Source organism: Cryptotermes secundus, unplaced genomic scaffold (assembly GCF_002891405.2).
Source record: "Cryptotermes secundus unplaced genomic scaffold, Csec_1.0 scaffold301, whole genome shotgun sequence".
Taxonomy (NCBI): Eukaryota; Metazoa; Arthropoda; class Insecta; order Blattodea; family Kalotermitidae; genus Cryptotermes; species Cryptotermes secundus.
This window is the reverse complement of record NW_019725003.1, coordinates 24808-43974: the sequence shown is the minus strand read 5'-3', so window position 1 is coordinate 43974 and position 19167 is coordinate 24808. Positions and strand designations below refer to the sequence as shown.

Below are 19167 nucleotides of genomic sequence, written 5' to 3'. Positions count from 1 at the left end.
TTATGTCGGTTCTTGTAAAGAAAATTATGTAATGTGGTGTTTAGAATGTGTTATTTTCATCATACATGATTAGTGTGATGATATTAAGTAGGATAAGAAGGCTGGGGATGTAGTCATTCATGGGAGTGAAAAACGTACATATATTTTTTATCGAAGAACCTCAAGGAAAAAGTCCTAAGCGTTGATGGAAAATAATATGAGTATTTAGGATGTGCAAGTCTGAGCAGGACTCATCTCTCTCAGAATTCAGGGTTTTATGGTGTTTTGAATTTCACAACAGCAAGAAATTTCTTGACTAAATGTCTATCATCTTCTTAAGGGACCACGTGTATAGTGGGACAGATTATTTGTTTGCTTGTCATTTCGTTAACTTGTTATGCCGGATATTTCTATAAAAAAACAATAAATATCAAGTCATCTGTATGGTCTGTTAAGTGCATGTTCATAAATTCGAATAAGTTTTCTGGTATTTACATGTTTCTTTTAAATCTATGAACGCAGAACTGAGTTCTTTTTGAATCTAAGCGTTACTCTTACATATGTTGCATAAACTTCTAAATAACTTTTATTGAACCTGTTCTATCTTATGAGCATGAAACGAATCATTTCTCTTCCTGCGTGCTGGAATTTCACTTAGTACTTAAGATGTAGTGCGCATCCTAAGATAGTTATTAGTAATAGAGGTAGATTTCGCTTCTTCATTGGCATCATTGTCCGCTAGCGACCAAGGTACACTTTCTATTGTGAAATTCAAGGAAATACATCGAACGCTAACAAACTCGTGTTTGAAGCCTTGGGAATAGTACTCATATTAGTGAAACCTAGAAACGTCTTACCTTCGTGCACGGATGCAATGTTTTATGTTACTTTTCCTCTCGTTGTTTGCATTGTGTCCGTTAAAATCTTGGTCATAATTACAGAAATTAGAATCACAGAAAGAACATTTTTGGCATACATCTCTTCTCCTTGCCCTAAGGTGACAAAAAGAAAACTTTTGTCGCTTGGAACTTGGAACATGTGATCTGTCTACCCAATATGTATTTTGTCCACAGATGTATGTTCAGTACATTCGTAACACATAGCTAGCCTGCTTCTCTTAAGGACGTTCTCTTCGTCCACACATTGAGGATGCAGCTGTGCTGTTGTGGAAACACATTCACAATTCTTTTATTTTCATTGGACTTCAGTATTTTCATCTCATGCCTCATGAAGCAAAGATAAAGTTATCCCTGTGTTTTATTAATTAAGCACTACGCCATGAAGACGTATCGGGGTGTCGGGGTGTAGCTCCACTTTTCTTGACCTCGGTAGTAGATGGATGTGAGTGGTCAATTTCGCGAACCCGGCTGCTTTATCCCAGAGGAAAGGGGCCTCAGCACCCAATGGTTAGGAGACTGGGTGGCCTCAGAGCCGGTCTGGATGCTGTGGTGTAAGAAAAAGTCGTGCCCCTTCCTGGAATCACGAGAAATTTATAAATAATGCCATTTGCAGGAATTACTATGCAACTTATGCTGTATTAATATTTTGCTAGAGAATATTAAATACGAAGTAAACGGTTTCCGATTGAACTCTACTCAGATTCTGCAATAAATATTCAATAGTTTTTAACAAGAGGCTGTTTGATGACAATGTAAAAGCTATCATCAACACTTTGGTGTGTAACGCTTTTTCTGAAAAGGCCGCGCCATAGCTCAAGCGGTTAGTCGCTGGCTTCCAATCGCGGCGGCCCGGGTTCGATCCTGGGTCTGGTCAAGTGGGATTTATGGTGAACAAAGTGGCGCTGGGGCAGGTTTTCTCCGAGTAATTCGGTTTCCCCTGCCAATCTTCATTCCACCAATTGTTCCGCAATCACCCTCACCTATCATCTGGGGCTGGTACAATAGGCCAGAAGTGGCCGCAGTACAAGGGACTTAGTCCCATCCCACTAGCCATAAAAATAAAAAACTTGTCCTGACATAAGTTGGCCACAATCTTCCTCGCACACAAACACAAAGTATAACGTATAACTAGGCTGAATTCATGAATTAATGTTGAAGAATGTGTTCCGTAAAGAAGAGAGAAGAAATCCCGGAATATGAAATGAATCTTCCAACGTTGTGTTTGCCGCTCTTCAACGGTTTGTTCTTCTTTTCTTTTTCTTCCTCTTTAGCACTTCTGCCTTCATATTCGGGAGGTCTCAATATCGAATCTTGGCCCGACAACTACTCATTCTGACATGTCTTTTCGTGATTTTCCTCATTTTCTCGAAGCATCTCCAAATATTTATAGATCACTAGCGCTTCCCTCCACACATTTCTAGGTTTGTCATTCACACTCTCCTTACCATGTCATTCTACAGGGCTGTAACCTCTGTAGTTAAGGTTTCTAGAACGATGTTTTGGGCATCCCAGCGCTCTCTCATATGTACTTCACATGTGAGCAAGTAAAAATCGTTATCAAATAAAGGGAGAATCTATCAGATACACATAGACTTTGTGTCTGGTCCAAGTCTAAAATCGTTTGGAAAATTCTGACGTCTTAATATGCAGCACACCATAATCTTTTGTTTGATTTGGTTACTTTATAACTCTCTGTCAACTGTGATAACTTACCAATTGTCAATAGATTTTCCGTCAAGTGCACAATATATATTTTGGTCACTTATTTATCTCATCTGCCTTTTTTTACATGTTTCGGTTCGAAGGAACCATCTTCAGAGGCACTTACAACAAATCATGAAAACACTGGCACAGCTCAACATCCACAGTATGTAGTTATTTATGGAAAATATTACATATATCGGAGTGTAAAGCACAACACTTCCCAGTATCTTGAATGCAGGTATAGCACTTGCATCTAAAAAAACCACCCTCAAACCGAGTCGTCAACGTTAAAATTTAAAGTTAAAAATTAAAAAACGTTCAAGTAAAATATTCAGGCTCCTTCTTGGTGAGGCAGATGAGATAAATAAGTGACCAAAATATATATTGTTGCACTTGACGGAAAATCTATTGACAATTGGTGATTGATAGTGTAACGGACCAAAATGAAACAATTCAAAATGTGATAACTTATTTATGAAGGCATGTGATTAGGTGGAGTGTTTCTGGTTATTCAAGTCATTCTTCAGCAAGAGAACCAGAAGAGAAAATATCCTGCCTGTAGGACTGTACGTCCATCTTACAAAACTGATGTGTTTCATGGTTGAAACTTAACCTTTATATTGCACTGCCAAAACAATGGGAAATAAATATAAGGAAAAGAAAGGAAAACAAACGAAGGACAGGAAATAAAATCACAAGGAAATGGAAGAAAGGAGAGGGAAGACAAGGGAGGAAGAAGAACTGGATGGAGAGGAAAGGAAAACATATTGATACTGTGGGAAGAATAGCAACAATTATGAATGGGAAGTGAGGGAGAAATAGGAGACGAAATCACGAATCGTCGCAACTTGCTTTCCCGACGAGTGGGGCGGTTGTCTTGCCTGTCTCCATACGCTCCAGACCGTGTGAAGATGAGATGCGCTGACATTTGCAAAGATTCTTCTGACGCAATAGTTAGTTCTCGGAATGTAACTCAACGCGGGGCTAGCACGTCTATGATGCGTTACTCATTTTCTCAGCTTGTTCACTCTTCACTTCCTGCCTTCACACTCGTGAAAATTCTCTTTTTTTCAAGATTTCAGTTTGTTGTGTTGGCAGCTCACATCCGAAGTATTAGTTTCGTCCACTTTTAGTTCTTCATAGTAACTGTACTCCTGCTACGGAATCACGGCGCCTTCAAATTCGTTTACCGGTTCTTCTTATTCTTCTTCTTCTTTTATTCCCGTTGCTCCCATTTGGACCATAGGACATCCGTGACACATCTCGTTTCACTTCAGTTTCTTGATCTAAGAAAGTCGGTAAGACTCCTTGGATGGGGGATCAGCCCGTCGCAAGACCTCTACCTAACACAAACAGAATAAACACGAACAGACATCCATGTTTGAAAGGGATTAGAACCCACGACCCATGTGTTCGAGAGGGCGAAAACATTTCATGCTTTAGGTAACGTCCTATGCAGTAGATCTCACTTCGAACCACGTCCCTGTTAACGATATGATAGGTTTTCGCAGTTTTCCTCAGTTCTCCTAGGATAATAACAGCCCTTCTCTCAAAATTCTTATCAAGTCGCCATTAATAAACATTATACCGTTTAATTTGATGTTATGTAGCTTCTCAATGCGAATCATGGTTGCTAAATAACCTACGAATGTACCAGTATAAGTAATTGTAATCAAGGGTGGACCTATACGATACAATAAGCTTACGTCCTGTTTAATGTGTGTGTGAAGCTTTGAGGGGCTTCGACAGGGAGGGTGGGGACATCTATGTAACGAACAGCTTCATAATTTGTATTATCCTTCCGGAAATACGTCATTTCAGGATCGTAAGATGGGGACTCGCCGGTCACGGTAGCCGAGCGGTCTGAGGCATGCACTGTCTTCGCTCGCTCGGAAGCCGAGATCGTGGGTTCGAATCCCACTCAGGGCATGGATGTTTGTGTGCGTTTTTCTGTGTTTGTCTACAGGTAGAGGTCTTGCGACGAGCTGATCACTCGCCCAAGGAGTCCTACCGAATGTGTAAGATCTAGTAAACCGAAATGAAACGGAGAGTTTCATGGAGGTAGGCCTAGGCCCAAATTGGGGCTGTAGCGCCACAGAAAAAAAAAAGATGGGTGACTCAGATTCATGTATGGGCAACGTGTGACAATCATACACAAAGCTGGTTGGAAAATATCAGGGCGGAAAATGTTTTGTGAGAACTTGCCGTTGCTGGGAGGACAGTAATAAATTGATCTTGAAAGGATAAGGAATGAAGACGTGGACTGGACTCAACCAACTCAGAATAGCACACTGTGATGGTGACAAACATTCGACTTAGTTGCGGGGAGGTACAAAAACGAATTTCTCTCTGGAGAGTATTGTGCTCTTGTGGTAAATTCGATTAATTTTCTTTATACAATTTCAAACTTGATCCCTAAATCTACTGGCTCTCACAGATAATTAAAAGTTGCCTTTTTTTCTGTTTGTGAGGTTTTATTTTTATTTTGTGATTGTCATATGACTTGAAATTCCAATGATTCTTTTTACATTTTAGACCTTCTTTACGAAAATTTATTATGCTGTTCTCTGACTATCCGTCCGTTTATGCTGTAGATATGGGCTCCGGCAGAAGGGAGGCAAACCCAGGCATCTGCTCTCTTATTTTTTTTTGTAAAAATATTCAAAATTAAGGAAAGGGAAATATGCCAAGTATTAGTACCAAAAATTAAAATTATTTTTGAAACAATGTATTTTTCTGTCATGAATACTATAGGCTGATCCGTGAAAATAGTCATAAACAGTTTACACGTAAGTTTGTAAGCAAATTTTCCAGCTATCCCCCCCCCCCCCCATTGAAACCTGGCTGTCGCCCTTAGATAACATCTTGGTGGCGGAAATGGATATATCTTCACGTTATCAGCACTTTAGCTGAGAAGTCGGTATCTGCAGTTTAGTTAAGAATGTCGCATTTAGGGAGGACGCGGTTGGTTGAGGCATTACGCTACAAGCCGGAATGACGCGGGTTCGAGTTCAGATGAAGTTGAATTTTATTTTTCAATTTACCAAATCCTTCCAGCCGCAGTATGACCCTGGGTCCGACTCAGTCTCTAACAGAAATGAGTACCAGGAATCTTCTTGGGGGTAAAGTGTGGCTGGCGCATTAGTTTCACAACTTCACCGCCATCTGCGAACCGATTGTCTATAAAATGTGGGACCCTCAACCTCTCACAACCCTATGGGCCTCCACGGCCTGTTACAGGGATACCTTTACTTTTTGTGTCGCATTAGCAACTTATTCCGAAGACAAGTATATTACATAAGTTAATCCAATTATACTAACAAAGTGATGGGCACAATTTCTTGGAAGGAAACAATGGTTGTCAAGTAAAGGCTATTGGCGTCTGCCTAGCCGTATTAGTACAGCTTGTTGCAAATTATTATTTCTCTCGAATTCTTCACTCAGCAAAAATATCAAATTTCAGTGTACCGGAAATATATTTCTTCTGTTGTGTCAGAATCGCATTCAACACAAACATGAAGGTAAATTTTATTTTAAAGTGAAAAATGAATATATTTGTCTCGTTTTCACTTCTGACTTTCTTCCATAATTATTTGTTTCTTATACAGTTTACTAATATCAGGTCGCAACTTAGCGTTTGTACTGTGACTGTTTTTTTTCTTTGGGGCAAAAGCATTTCGACAACTGTTGGAGTCCATTAACGTTTAACGTTGAAAGTGGCTGAAGGAGAGATTCCTTATTTTCTTTTCTTCTTCTGGCAGGCCTGCGGACGACAGGATTTAAAATGAGAGTGAAAACTAATTGTGCATGAATGTCACATTGTCCAGCTGAATTCTTCACAAGTTCAGTATGCCAAGGCACATAAAATGAAAGAGATTCAATCGAAATTAATTCTACGGCTGACATACCCACGTGGCTCCTGGTGTGTGACGTGAATCTCCTCCATCTGGTTGGTCAGTAGAAAACAAATACTTAATATGATCCGTAGCAAAGTCTTCCTGTAACATGGGTATATATGATTTCGAAAGAATTCATTTCCCAAATAAAACCGCAGTTAGGAGCCTGAATGCTATGTCCTTACACATTTTCCTTATTTATCCTACTTCTGCATTATGACCATAGCCAAACGTGACGAGCTGATAACAGTGGCATGAAATGACTTCGCCAGCTCAAACACCGGGACGGGGGGTTCGAGTTTCTCTCAAGGCACGGATGTCTGTCCGCGTTAATTCTGTTTGTGTTGCCGTGCGAAGTGCTGATAACTCATCCGCGAGTCTCTCTCAAAGCCCGGATGTCTGTCCGCGTTAATTCTGTTTGTGTTGCCGTGCGAAGTGCTGATAACCCATCCGCGAGTCTCTCTCAAAGCGCGGATGTCTGTCCGCGTTATTTCCGTTAGTGTTGACGTGCGAAGTGCTGATAACTTTTGCGCGAATCTCTCTCAAAGCACGGATGTCTGTCCGCGTTATTTCTGTTTGTGTTGCCGTACGAAATGCTGATAACCCATCCGTAGGGTATCACAAGTTGTCTGTAAGATTCAAATTTCATAATTTAATTCGTCAAGGTGGAAGAAGAAATTAAGCGTGACTTTATTTCGTTTCAGTAAATGATTAAATTTTGCGTTTGGGTGCATAATTTATTTGTGGGCAATTTTGCTGCCCTTTCAACATCTCAGATAATATAGCATCTGATGGTAAGAACGGGAGGTGATTGGTGAATTTAATAGGATTTGAAAGGAAGAAGTGGTGACAATACCGAAGTACTATCCCAGCAGTTGCATGAAGGGACTGAGGAAAAGTACGAAAAACTTAAAGAAAGGTAGCCATTGAGAAGTGCTATCTTCTTCGCTATAATGCCGTGTAGTTCGTTGAAAAAAGTCAATCAACGGTTCGGAGGCGCATATAGCCACCATCTTCTTACTTACTTACTCATGGAGCTGCGCCCTTCTGGAGAAGCCGCCAATTCTGCAGCTACTCAAGAATTTCCCAGCATTTTATGGAACCCGAAGGTTCATTACCGTGTACACAAGAGCCCTCCACTGGTCCCTATCCTGAGACAGATCAATCCAATTCATACCATCGCATCCAATATCTTTAAGAACCATTTCAATATTGTTCACCCACCTACGTCTTGGTCTTCCCAGTGGTCTCTTTCCTTCTGGCTTTCCCACCAATATCCTATATGCATTCCTTGTCTCCCCCCATTCGTGCTACATGCCCTGCCCATCTCATTCTCCTTGACTTGATCATTCTAATTATACTTGGAGAAGAGTACAAGTTATGAAGCTCCTCATTATGCAGTTTTCTCCAACCTCCTGTGACTTCATCTCTCTTTGGTCCAAATATTCTCCTCAACGCCCTGTTCTCAAACACCCTCAGTCTGTGTTCCTCCCTTAATGTCAGAGACCAAGTTTCACACTCATACAGAACCGGAGGCAAAATTATAGTTTTGTATATTCTAATTTTTATGTTTTTGGACAACAGACGAGAAGACAAAAGGTTCTGTACTGAAAGGTAGCAAGCACTACCCGAGTTCAACCGCCTCTTAATTTCCTCCTGAATCAGGTTTCGATCTGTTATCGTTGTTCCCAAATATCTGAACTGTGCCACATTTTCAAAACATTTGTTTCCTATCTTTATGTCACGATTTTGCCTTGCATTTTGGTGACGAGACAGCAACATATACTTAGTGTTTACTTCTAAACCAACCTCTTTACTTGCGTCAATTAAAGTTTTTGTGTTTTCCTTTATGGTATCTACATTGTCACCCAGGAGATTCACATCATCGGCGTAGACCAACAGCTGATGTGTCCCGTATAGTTTCAGTCCTACCTGGTTTCCCTGGACCTTCCTAATTGCGTATGCTAAGGCAAAGTTGAAAAGGAGTGGCGATAAAACATCTCATTGTCTTATATCATTCTGGATAGGAAATTTATCAGACAAATATTTACCTATACGGGTTTTACTATACGCTTCGTTTAAACACATTTTAATCAACCTAACTAGTTTCATGGGTTTCCCAAAGTATCAGAATATTGCACAATAATTCCCTCCTAACTGAACCATAGGGTTTCTCCATCTTCATAGTCGAAAAATAAGACGAGCAAGAAAACAGCGCGAAAACATGTCGGGAACACATAGTATGGAGAATATCCGCCGTTGGAAGCCGTTACCAGAAATCGACTGCTGAAGACACAGCAGACTGAGAAGAAATAAATGTCTGCTCTAGTGAACTATAAAGTTTGTGTGTGAATTAGTGAAACGGCTGTAATTACTTGTAGTCACGGATCTGTAAGAGTTCAATGAATCTAATTACCAATCCAAACCCAACCTATAATCACTTTATACAAGCGACAATATAAAGTTTTATCACGGAAAAATAGGTTATAAGTAGGGCCCTGATTTTGATGACCTAAAGATATTTTAAAAATGACCGAAAAAATCCAGAAAAATGACCTATGGAATGACCGAAAAATCTAGAAAAATTATCTAAAACTTAAAGAACGAACTAAAACCTATCATGTCATGGAAAATCTACTGATTGTTTTAAAATGTATTTTTAATCTTTTATTTGAAGCTAAATGTTTTAATACGATTTTTTCTACCGCATTAGAACGCTTATCAATGTACATATACGGTATATACAAATAGTCCAATATTTGAGTGCCACCTCATTCAGAGTTGCAACAGATGACAGTCAACATGCGCAGATTCTCGAAGGTGAGAGAGCGCCTACTGTCCAACAGCACATCCTTGTGCTTGGAGAAATTCCTTTCCGCATCTGCAGACACAATGGAAGCGCACTTGAAGTGCACCAAATCACTAGCAGTAAGTTTTTATTCAGAACACTTTTCATTCCTCTTCACACCATTTTAGCAATGTCCCCTGACATATTCTCCAAATCACTGGCTATTTTTTTTCCACTATAGCGAGCGAATTTTCTACCGTTGCTAGGATCTGAAATTTGCCTTTAAGGGGCCCATACACGTACGGATCTGGCTCGAGAGTCCTACTCGGCTCGGTTTCCAATGAGCCAAACTCGTCCGTTTGTGTTGGTCGCCACGAGCAGGGCTGGGCCGGTCCGACGGGGCTCTCCAGGGCCTTCGGCGACGGCTCACTATTGGTTCGTACGTGTGTGGACGGTCCCGAGCCAGACTCGCGTAACTACAAGCCACACGAACAGGCAGCGTGACGACTTGTGGTACTATGGAGGAACCTTGTCGGCCTGGTCTGTGGCAGGTTCGCAGCACAGAGCACTCGAACAGGGGAAACGGGATGACGTCTGGGATTTACTCGTGCGGTTCAAGAGAGAGGAAATCCGTGATGCTGACTCGAATATCCAGTAGTGGCCTTTGTTATGAGTGGTGCTGAAAGTACTTATCTACCTCAGTAGAGTCAGCTGATAAGCTAAGCAGCTAATTAGTTACATACATAGTACTTTCGCTGCCTTCTTTACGTGAAGTTCATTTGCTTTATCTATTTGATGCCTCCATCTCCTTCCCTACGCTTTCCTGCATTCCACTCCCTTTATTTTACTTGTCATTACTCTCTCAATTCTTTTCAATTTTAAATTAAATTATTTAGGCCTTTTGGCGATTAACTCCATTTGTCATATCCTAACTTTGCATTAATATTCACACTCCAAAGTCTTCGTCTCCTCTCATTACACAGCGCAACATAGTTCGGCCTAAGTGGCTATCATCAGATGTATAAGATGTTGAGTTGAAAGGTTGAAGGAACCTGCTGCTGTGTTATTACGGTGTTCTGCTTTTCATTTTGATGTAAATGCTTCAGAATATTCAAGATATTTTGCCGTTTGTGTGCACGTGGCTGCTGTGCGGTTGTCCTGAGGGGTTCTGCAGAAGAGGAATCTTGCTGCTGGCGGCCAGTTAGGCCGAAACATGTAGTGTTATGAAATTAAGAGACGATGACGTATGAATATTAATGTGCCGATGAATTTGCAGAAAGACGGCAAAGAGTGGAAACACAAAGTTATGACAACAGTGCAACAGGATGCTTCAGTACATACCGTTTGTCAGACACTCAGACTATATACATCAGTCCCTAAGATTATTTACAAATCTTAATTTACTTTTGCCGGTCACAGCGGTCTTGCGGTCTAAAGCATGAACTATCTTCGCTCTCTCGAATGCTGAGACCAGGGGTTAGAATCCCGCTCAAGGCATAGATGTCTGTATTGTGTGCGCTTATTCTGTGTTTGTGTTGTTCCGTGTGTAGGTAGCGGCCTTGCGACGGGCTGATACCCCTCCCAAGGAGTCCTACCGACTGTGTAAGGATTGAGAAACCGAAAAAGCGGCCAAGGTCCAAAAGAGCTGTATAGCCATAGATAGATACATAGACAGACAGACAGACGGACGGACGGACAGGTAGGCTGGCAGATAGATAGGTAGATAGAGAGTTGTATCAATACATATTGGGTATTTTAATTTTAATTTTTAATACATCTTTTAATAATCTAATATAAAGCCAATATACAATACATTTTAAATATATTCTTTGGTGTACTTTTATTAAATTTAATTTTAATACTTGTAACCTGAGGCACAATTAAATTACAGAGCATGACGTGTTGCACCAAATATGGATCGCTATTAGGAGGTCAGNATATCAATACAGCTGAAGGTTTCTGCGGCACATGAAACAAAATATAGGCCTGTAGATCACGCAATTCCTTTGAACAACCAGCCAGTGTTTGTATAGGTGTCGAGTCAGCTTGCTGATTCCACTTTAGGACACAACTGTACACATATTTGCTTGGGTGTAATAAAGGAAACGTTCCTACGTAAGAGCGTAAAGTCCAAGTCTCTCGCTACGGCGATCGTGTGAGTGGGTACGTAACGAGGGCACGGAGACATCAACTGCTTACGCGCTCCTACTGAACTGCTCAGAACACATTGCAGTAACATATCAACCCTTCTGATGATGTTTCATTGATGATAAACTAGCCAGCATAACCCTAATTGGCGAATGATTGTCAGCCGTAAAATTATGTTATTTGATTAAATTTGTATGCTTCTCTGTTTATCAGTTATAGAAACTATATCGTGTGGAATTAGAATTTATTTAAGCTAAATCCGAATTTATGTGAGGATGCTGTGCTATAAAACAAATACATATTCTTCACAGACATTATTATTTCAGTCCGCAATGCAACTTACTTATTTTCTCCTTTTTTCACTTTCACGTGTTTCGGCCGTACGTGGCTATCATCAGGTGTTCTTTTGTCAAAAACTGTTTCACTGTGTGGTATATCTCACTTCTTCTATCATATATAAATGTTATATGTCCTAACTTAATATAATGGACTCTATTAAAATCAATGACAATCGATGAAGTCTAGTTAAAATTTAATTAAAATTTTCAACATTTTGCTTGGGGTGTCGTCTCTTTAGCCGAACACCATTGTGTGGATTTTCTTTGTTTGGGTAACTTGCGCAGCGGCGTGGGTGTCTGTGGTGACTGTCACGTGTGTGTTATGCCCCAAAATTCGAGATAGTAGAAGAAGCCACGGCCCAAAAATGTTCGCGCCTAGCGAANCTCTCTCTGCCTGTGTGTCTGTGGTGACTGTCACGTGTGCCCCTGCCTGTAGGCCTCTCTCTCTGCCTGTGTGTCTGTGGTGACTGTCACGTGTGCCCCTGCCTGTAGGCCTCTCTCTCTGCCTGTGTGTCTGTGGTGACTGTCACGTGTGCCCCTGCCTGTAGGCCTCTCTCTCTGCCTGTGTGTCTGTGGTGACTGTCACGTGTGCCCCTGCCTGTAGGCCTCTCACTCTGCCTGTGTGTCTGTGGTAGTGTTTCTGTATCCAGACCTGATGATGGCCACGTACGACCGAAACATGTGAAAGTGGAAAGGAGAAGGATGAAATAATTATGTTGCATTATGTACGGAAATAATATAGTTTGCGAAGAATATATTGATGCAACAGGATGCTTAAATACAATATTACATATATATTGTCGCGTGTTGGGCGTATGACGCGACAAATAACTTCACGCCGTATTTTATATAGCGAATTTTATTTCACATTCGCACTTACAATCACCCAAATTACAGATTTACGATTACTGCTATCTGCAGTATCACAATTAGTACACTCCAAATGCCGCAATACAACTGACTAGTTGCTGGCTAACTCGGAACTAACTCGGAGGTAGCTCGAGGACTGACTCGTAGGTAGCTCCAGGACTAACTGACTCGTAGGTAGCTCCAGGACTAACTGACTGTGAATAGCCTTCGCTGCTCCTTATGTAGCCTTGATCGGACAATACGGAAAACGGCCACGTAATAGGCACCCTTGTTGCCTGGCGCTGTGTTGCTAGTAACGCTAGCGGAAGTAACCGCTGTTACTACTTGGTGACGTCACCGCTGTTGACTCGCGTTGCCTAGCGACCAGGATGCTAGGACTCGGCTAACATCGGCTCGCTTCGGCATCGCTCGGCGCATCACGCCTGGCGGGGGGGAGGGGCGTCATCCATAGCTCANTCAGCATGTCACAATATATATATATATGTTGGACATTTTCCATCTGCGCCGTTATTGAAAAAAATATAACGTTTCGGAAGCTGACTCTGCTTCCGTTATCAGATAAAAGATTAATTTACCCTGAGAATGTATATGTCTATTAAGTGTGTGTTGTGTGAATTTGCGATATGTGGGACAAAGTCTTTGTGTGTCGAGTACACGTAGCGTTCTGTTGCGGTGATACGGCTCAGAATTTCGTGCCGGTGCATTTCATTTAAATATTGAGGAAGACACGAAAATCCCACAGGCCAAACGACGGACCTCGCCAATCAGAACCTAGGGCGCCTGCTCACGAACTTGGGGCAAGAAATATTGCTCCTGCTTCTGCTTAATAGTATTTACTGGCTCTACAGCCCCCTTGACCTCAGATATTTCCAGTTCCATGATCATTTTACAGACGGTAGGACTCCTTGGGAGAGTGATCAGCTCGTCGCAAGGCCTCTACCTAAACACAGGACAACACAAACACAGAATAAACACATACACACACCAAACATCTATGCCTTGAGAGTGAGATTCAAACTCACGATCTCGGCTTCCTACCGAGCGAAGACAGTGCATGCCTTAGACAGCGCGGCTACCGTGACCGGCCCTCCTTAATTTGAAGTTCAGTAAATTTCTTATTTTTAAGCTCTGTGTTATTTTATGACGTTTTGATTTTATTGCATACTTTCAGCACGCTTGAAAATCAAGATCATTTTGATGACGAGTGCAAGAAAGCCTGAAATGTGAAGATATTACAGAATTGTTGTGGTATAGGTATCTGGTAACATGCGGTTGTTTTGAGTTCTGTTTTTTGGGACATAGCTCCTTGTAGTCTGCTGAAAGTCTGCAGACATTTCGAAAGAATATGTCGCCTCCATCTTCAGGGTCGAAGATTAAGCCAAGAAAGGAACCACTGTAAGACAGGCAGCGTGACGTAATGTATCATTCAGAGCTCTGCTCGTTACTACTCCACATTTGTTTCTTTGACTCCGAAGTTGGTGGCAACATGTTCCTCCGAAACGTCGGTTGACTTTTAGCGGACAACAGGGGTAATATTTCAAAAGATCAACTGTTCGTAACCACCGCGGTGAGAACCTCAACTTCTTCAAGTAGTTAATTGTTTCCAACTTGAACTTACACACGATTTTTGCCTCAACTACAGGCAGTGGGGGGGGGGTCACATTTCTCGACTGTGTGATAAGTGTACATCAGATACATGATCTGTAATACAATTTACGAGCAATAAAATGTTTTAATACATTTGTTTTGCTTGTCGTGATACACGATGACTATGTCAAATGAAACGCCTACTCGAGTGTCTGACAAGCCCAACCGTGCGTGAATAAGAAACTGGACTCTTGGCATGGTTACTACACCTTTAAATAGAAACTCGGGCAGGGCCCTCTGACTTCGGTATACGAGGACGTTGTTTGTTTCCAGTATGTGTACACTTCGCCTTTTGCCTTCAGTGGGAAGGAACGTGACAAAAGCCATGAACTTCTGTGGAACTAACCGCTTAATGCTTTATGAAACTTCCTAAATGTGATTTGCTTTCCTTGAATTCGATCAAGCAGTTTCGTGTAATTGTGACACTCTAGATGCTCTAGACTGCTATTCAGATAGAAGGCGGTTCGAATCTTGGTTCAGTGACCGCCTATACTCTCTGTTCCGAATAATATCCTAAATTCAGCCATAACTCTTCGTTCAGATTGTAACCTACTCGCCATGTATGGCCAGCCTCTCGTCCCATTCTGTAGCTGGAACGGCGCTGCTACATAACCTCAAATCTATCAGTATCTTGTTCTTTGTATAGTGGGTCTACTTTGGACTTGATTCATAACGGACTTAATAAACTGGGTTCAAAGTCAAATAAAACTAGTTTGTAGATAGAAATGCAGACGGTCTCCTTCCAAGGGATCAATCGCATTAGCTCCTCTCACTTTCCTGAAGACGGAAGCAGATTCAGCTTCCGAAACTCTCAACATTTTTGTGTGCAGCATACGCAGTGGACAATGTCCAGTGTTTTAAATGTGATTGCGACGAATTTTCGACAAATATATCCAGAAACGAAAGATTAAGCAACAGGAAAAACTGCTTTTCGATTTGGAACATGCATGCGATATAAAGTCCGAATACATTATCTGCCATTTTTCTATGCCTCGCTTGCTTCATTTTGATTCTTGTACTGACGACACTACACAGTATATGTAATTCGGGTCATTGGGTTTTCGGATTTTGTCCATCACCCGGTATACAAAAGGACACTAAAGAACACAACGTTTAAGAGACTAGATCTATTTCAGTCCTCAAGTGAGGGGTGGGAGACATCTGCCCTGTTGGATCTGTTAGAAGGAGCTAACCCTAATCAGTGACTGAGGTTAGCTCCCGAAAATACACCTACTCTGTTGAGTCTGTTAGAAGGAGCTAACCCCAATCAGTGACTGAGGTTAGCTCCCGAAAATACCCCTACTCTGCTGGGTATGTTAGAGGGAGCTAACCCCAATTACTGACTGAAGCTAGCTCCCGAAAATACACCTACTCTGTTGAGTCTGTTAGAAGGAGCTAACCCTAATCAGTGACTGAGGTTAGCTCCCGAAAATACCCCTACTCTGCCGGATCTGTTAGAGGGAGCTAACCCCAATCACATAGCACGGCACACGCACCCCTGTGATAACAATTCACCAAGCAGATAAGCTTACCATGGTAATTACAAGTCCAACGCATAACACCGATCACACATTTCTGCTATGACAATGCAGTAAGCAGATACGGTTACCCTGGTATTTACAGCGGTTCCCAAAGTCAGAAGACAGAAACCTGACACAGAATCGAGGAGAAACTGAAAAGGCACTGGACAAGGACCAAAACGATTTGCATTTTCGAGAGAAGCTCGCATTTATTAACGTATTTCACTCGCAATATGTACAATAGATTTTAGGTAATTATTTAAATAATGTACTGATCCTTTCATTTACATACATGTAACTTTTAATGTGAGATACACCACAGGAATTGAGTTATCAGCAGTTACGTAAGAGGTTGCTCAAGTGTTATGCTGACTGTCACTTACCGCTTCATCCATTTGCACCCTACCTTGGTCTGTAGGCCCCTGAACCAGGACTGGCTCGAACTGACTCTGCGTCTGGCTATATCTGTCAGTCTGACGGCATAGCTGACACCGCCTCCATGGGTTTTATTCTCCGGTATCAATGGAAATTCATTTTTCAGAAATTCTAACGAATCGTTGCGGAAACTTGTTTACATGTCTCCTGGTCGCTGTGGGAATAACCCTTCTTTAGCCTTTGTAACAGAAACGTGCTATAATACTAGTAACTTTTTTATATTTACATGAATTTACTTTCCGCTATAACAATTCACTAAGCTGATACGGTTACCATGGTAATTTCTGTAAAATGTTACTCTGGAATGTCACTTACAGCTGCACCCTCTTATAATAACGTCTTCAATGTTAAAAATTTATTTTGTAACATATTTTATTAAACATAACAGGGTACAACTGATATGGGTGCCGGGGCATGAGGGTATTGCTGGAAACGAAACAGCAGGCAAGTTAGGTAAGATTGGAGCTGAACATCTGTTCATAGGACCTGAACCAGCCTGTGGCATCTCTCTAGGAGTCGCCAAACAGGCAATCAGGGACTGGACTAACATGAATCACAAGAAATACTGGGGATCCTTGACTGGACTCAGGCAAGCAAAGAGACTCATACGAGGACGTTCTGCTAAAAGAGCGAAGGAACTGTTGAAGTTAAACAGGAACCAGCTACAATGGGTGGTTGGACTACTGTCACCTTAAAGGACACCTTCTCAAATTGGGACTAAGTTATAGTCCCACTTGTGAGAGGTGTCAAGAAGAAAATGAAACAGCCACACACATCCTGTGCGAATGTGAGGCCTTAGCTTATTTAAGATTACGTCACTTGGGTCAATACTTTATGGAACCAAGTGACTATTTCGACGTCCCTACCTACAAAATCCTGCGCTTCGAATGAAGAGCAGGATTGCTGAGGGGATAATCAAAAGGGGAAGCACAATAGACCACTGTAGGTCGCGGTGCAAGGGCCGAGAAGGCCCACCGCTTATACATTCATTCATTCAACATATTTTATTTGCAAAGTGCGTTTAATACATGATAGAAATACATCCAGCTTGATCTCAAACACAAGCTAAAGTAGGAAAGAGATCACTGGGAAGACCGAGACGTAGGTGGCTGGACAATACTATAATGGATAGAGATAGGATGGGATGGATTGGATTGATCTGGCTCACGATATGGACCAGTGGAGGCCTCTTATAAACATGATAATGAACCTTCTGGTTCCACAAAATGCCGGAAATTTCTTGAGAAGCTGCACAATTGGTAGCTCCTCAAGAAGGGCTCAACTCCATGAGTGAGTGATAAGAGTTGTTTGGTTGACTAGTTATATTTCTCCATATCGCTAAACTAAAAGGAATACTGTCCTGCAATAGGAACACGGGAAACTATACCGCATATATTTCACATACGAACGTTTATTGAGATCTGCTTAGAGCCGTAAGCAACTGGAATGCAAGGTCGGTAGGCTACACAGTAGCCTCTGAGTGAATGTTCACACATCCTAAACTACCTCCATATTTTCCTTATCACTTCACATGTGTCACATTGTCAATATTATTGGAAGCTTCAGTTCGATTAGTTGAAAATTCCGTAGGAATTAGACAGGTTAGGGAGCCATCTTTGCAACAGGCACGATACCACAGCTGTGAAAGTCATGGAGCTTCACTATCGATGGTGCCCTCTCTGGATCTTCACTCTCTCTCTATGAAGAAATAAAACGAAATGTGTTACTCATAAATTTGAATATATTAAAACAGTCACAATTGCAAACAAGTATCAGTAATACAAATGTAGCCGATCACGGTGGCCGCGCTAAGGTATGAACTACCTTCACTCGCTAGAACGCTAGGATCGTGGGTTCGAATCCCACGCAAAGTATGGATATCTGTGTATGCGTTTATTCTATATTTGTGTTGTCCTGTGTAGGTAGCGGTCTTGCTACGGGCTGATCATTCGTCCAAGCAGGCCTACCGACTGCGACGAAATTGATGAAGAGGCCAGGGCCCAACAAAGGGCTGTAGAGGCGTCTGCACGTTGAGCCAGATAATAACCTCTATAATTAGACACTACTACACAGACAGGACGGGAACACCATTAAAACACAACTTACTTCTTCTGTTCTCTTAGAAATCTAAACAACAGAAACAGTCTTCCCTAATCATATTTGTTATTTTCTTAATTAAGTTTATAATTCAAGTACTATGTCACACTTCCACCCAATTAATTTACAGGTGTTTATTCGGAGGGCAGACCTCTGGGTTGTGACATCGTGTGGTCTTGTAGGCTTATACTTGCTTTTCAGAAGAACTTGCTGCTTGTATATCTAGCCTTTAATATGAAACGTCATAACAGAGAAGACAACAGTATGAACATTCACCTCGGTTCAAAACACATAACTAAAACAAGAACTAAACTAATCTTTACTGCACATTTTGTACACGGCAAAGCTAACGCTATATACACAGAATGCTCGTAAAATTTACTCCCGTCGCACATGCGCACAACAGGATTATAATATTGCAAAAGTCCTGACGTAGGTATCTTTCTGTCACAACTAAACTACTTGGTGCCACAACAAAGTGTATTTAATGTTCAGAGCGTCGAATAAGTTTTTCGTCAGGAACTGCAAAGTTAGACCCAATTTTTTCTTACTCGCTTAGTGGAGGGTTTACAGAAGTTACAATGATTGCTTTAAAGAAAAAGACAAAAGCTACAAAATGCAGCGACCATCGCACAATCAGCCTTATTGCACATACAGCAAAGATAATAACAAAGACACTTAAGAGAAGAATTGAAAGGAAAATAGAGGATATACTTGGAGAAGATCAGTTTGGATTTAGAAGAGGAAAAGGAACCAGGGATGCAATAGGGATGATGAGAATTATAGCAGAAGGAACTTTGGAGATAGATGAAGAACTGTGTGTTTGCTTCATAGACTGGCAGAAGG

The 19167-nt window shown here is 41.4% G+C and overlaps 1 long non-coding RNA gene across 1 annotated transcript in view; it reads right to left on the bottom strand.

Moving 5' to 3' along the window:
* Positions 1-17452: 17452 nt before the first annotated feature.
* The window catches only part of LOC111863171, a 13961-nt gene continuing 12246 nt past the window's right edge, over positions 17453-19167 (bottom strand). Inside the window, exon 3 of the long non-coding RNA XR_002842554.2 lies at positions 17453-17922. This is a non-coding gene — a long non-coding RNA (uncharacterized LOC111863171). The remainder of the gene's footprint in view (positions 17923-19167) is intronic.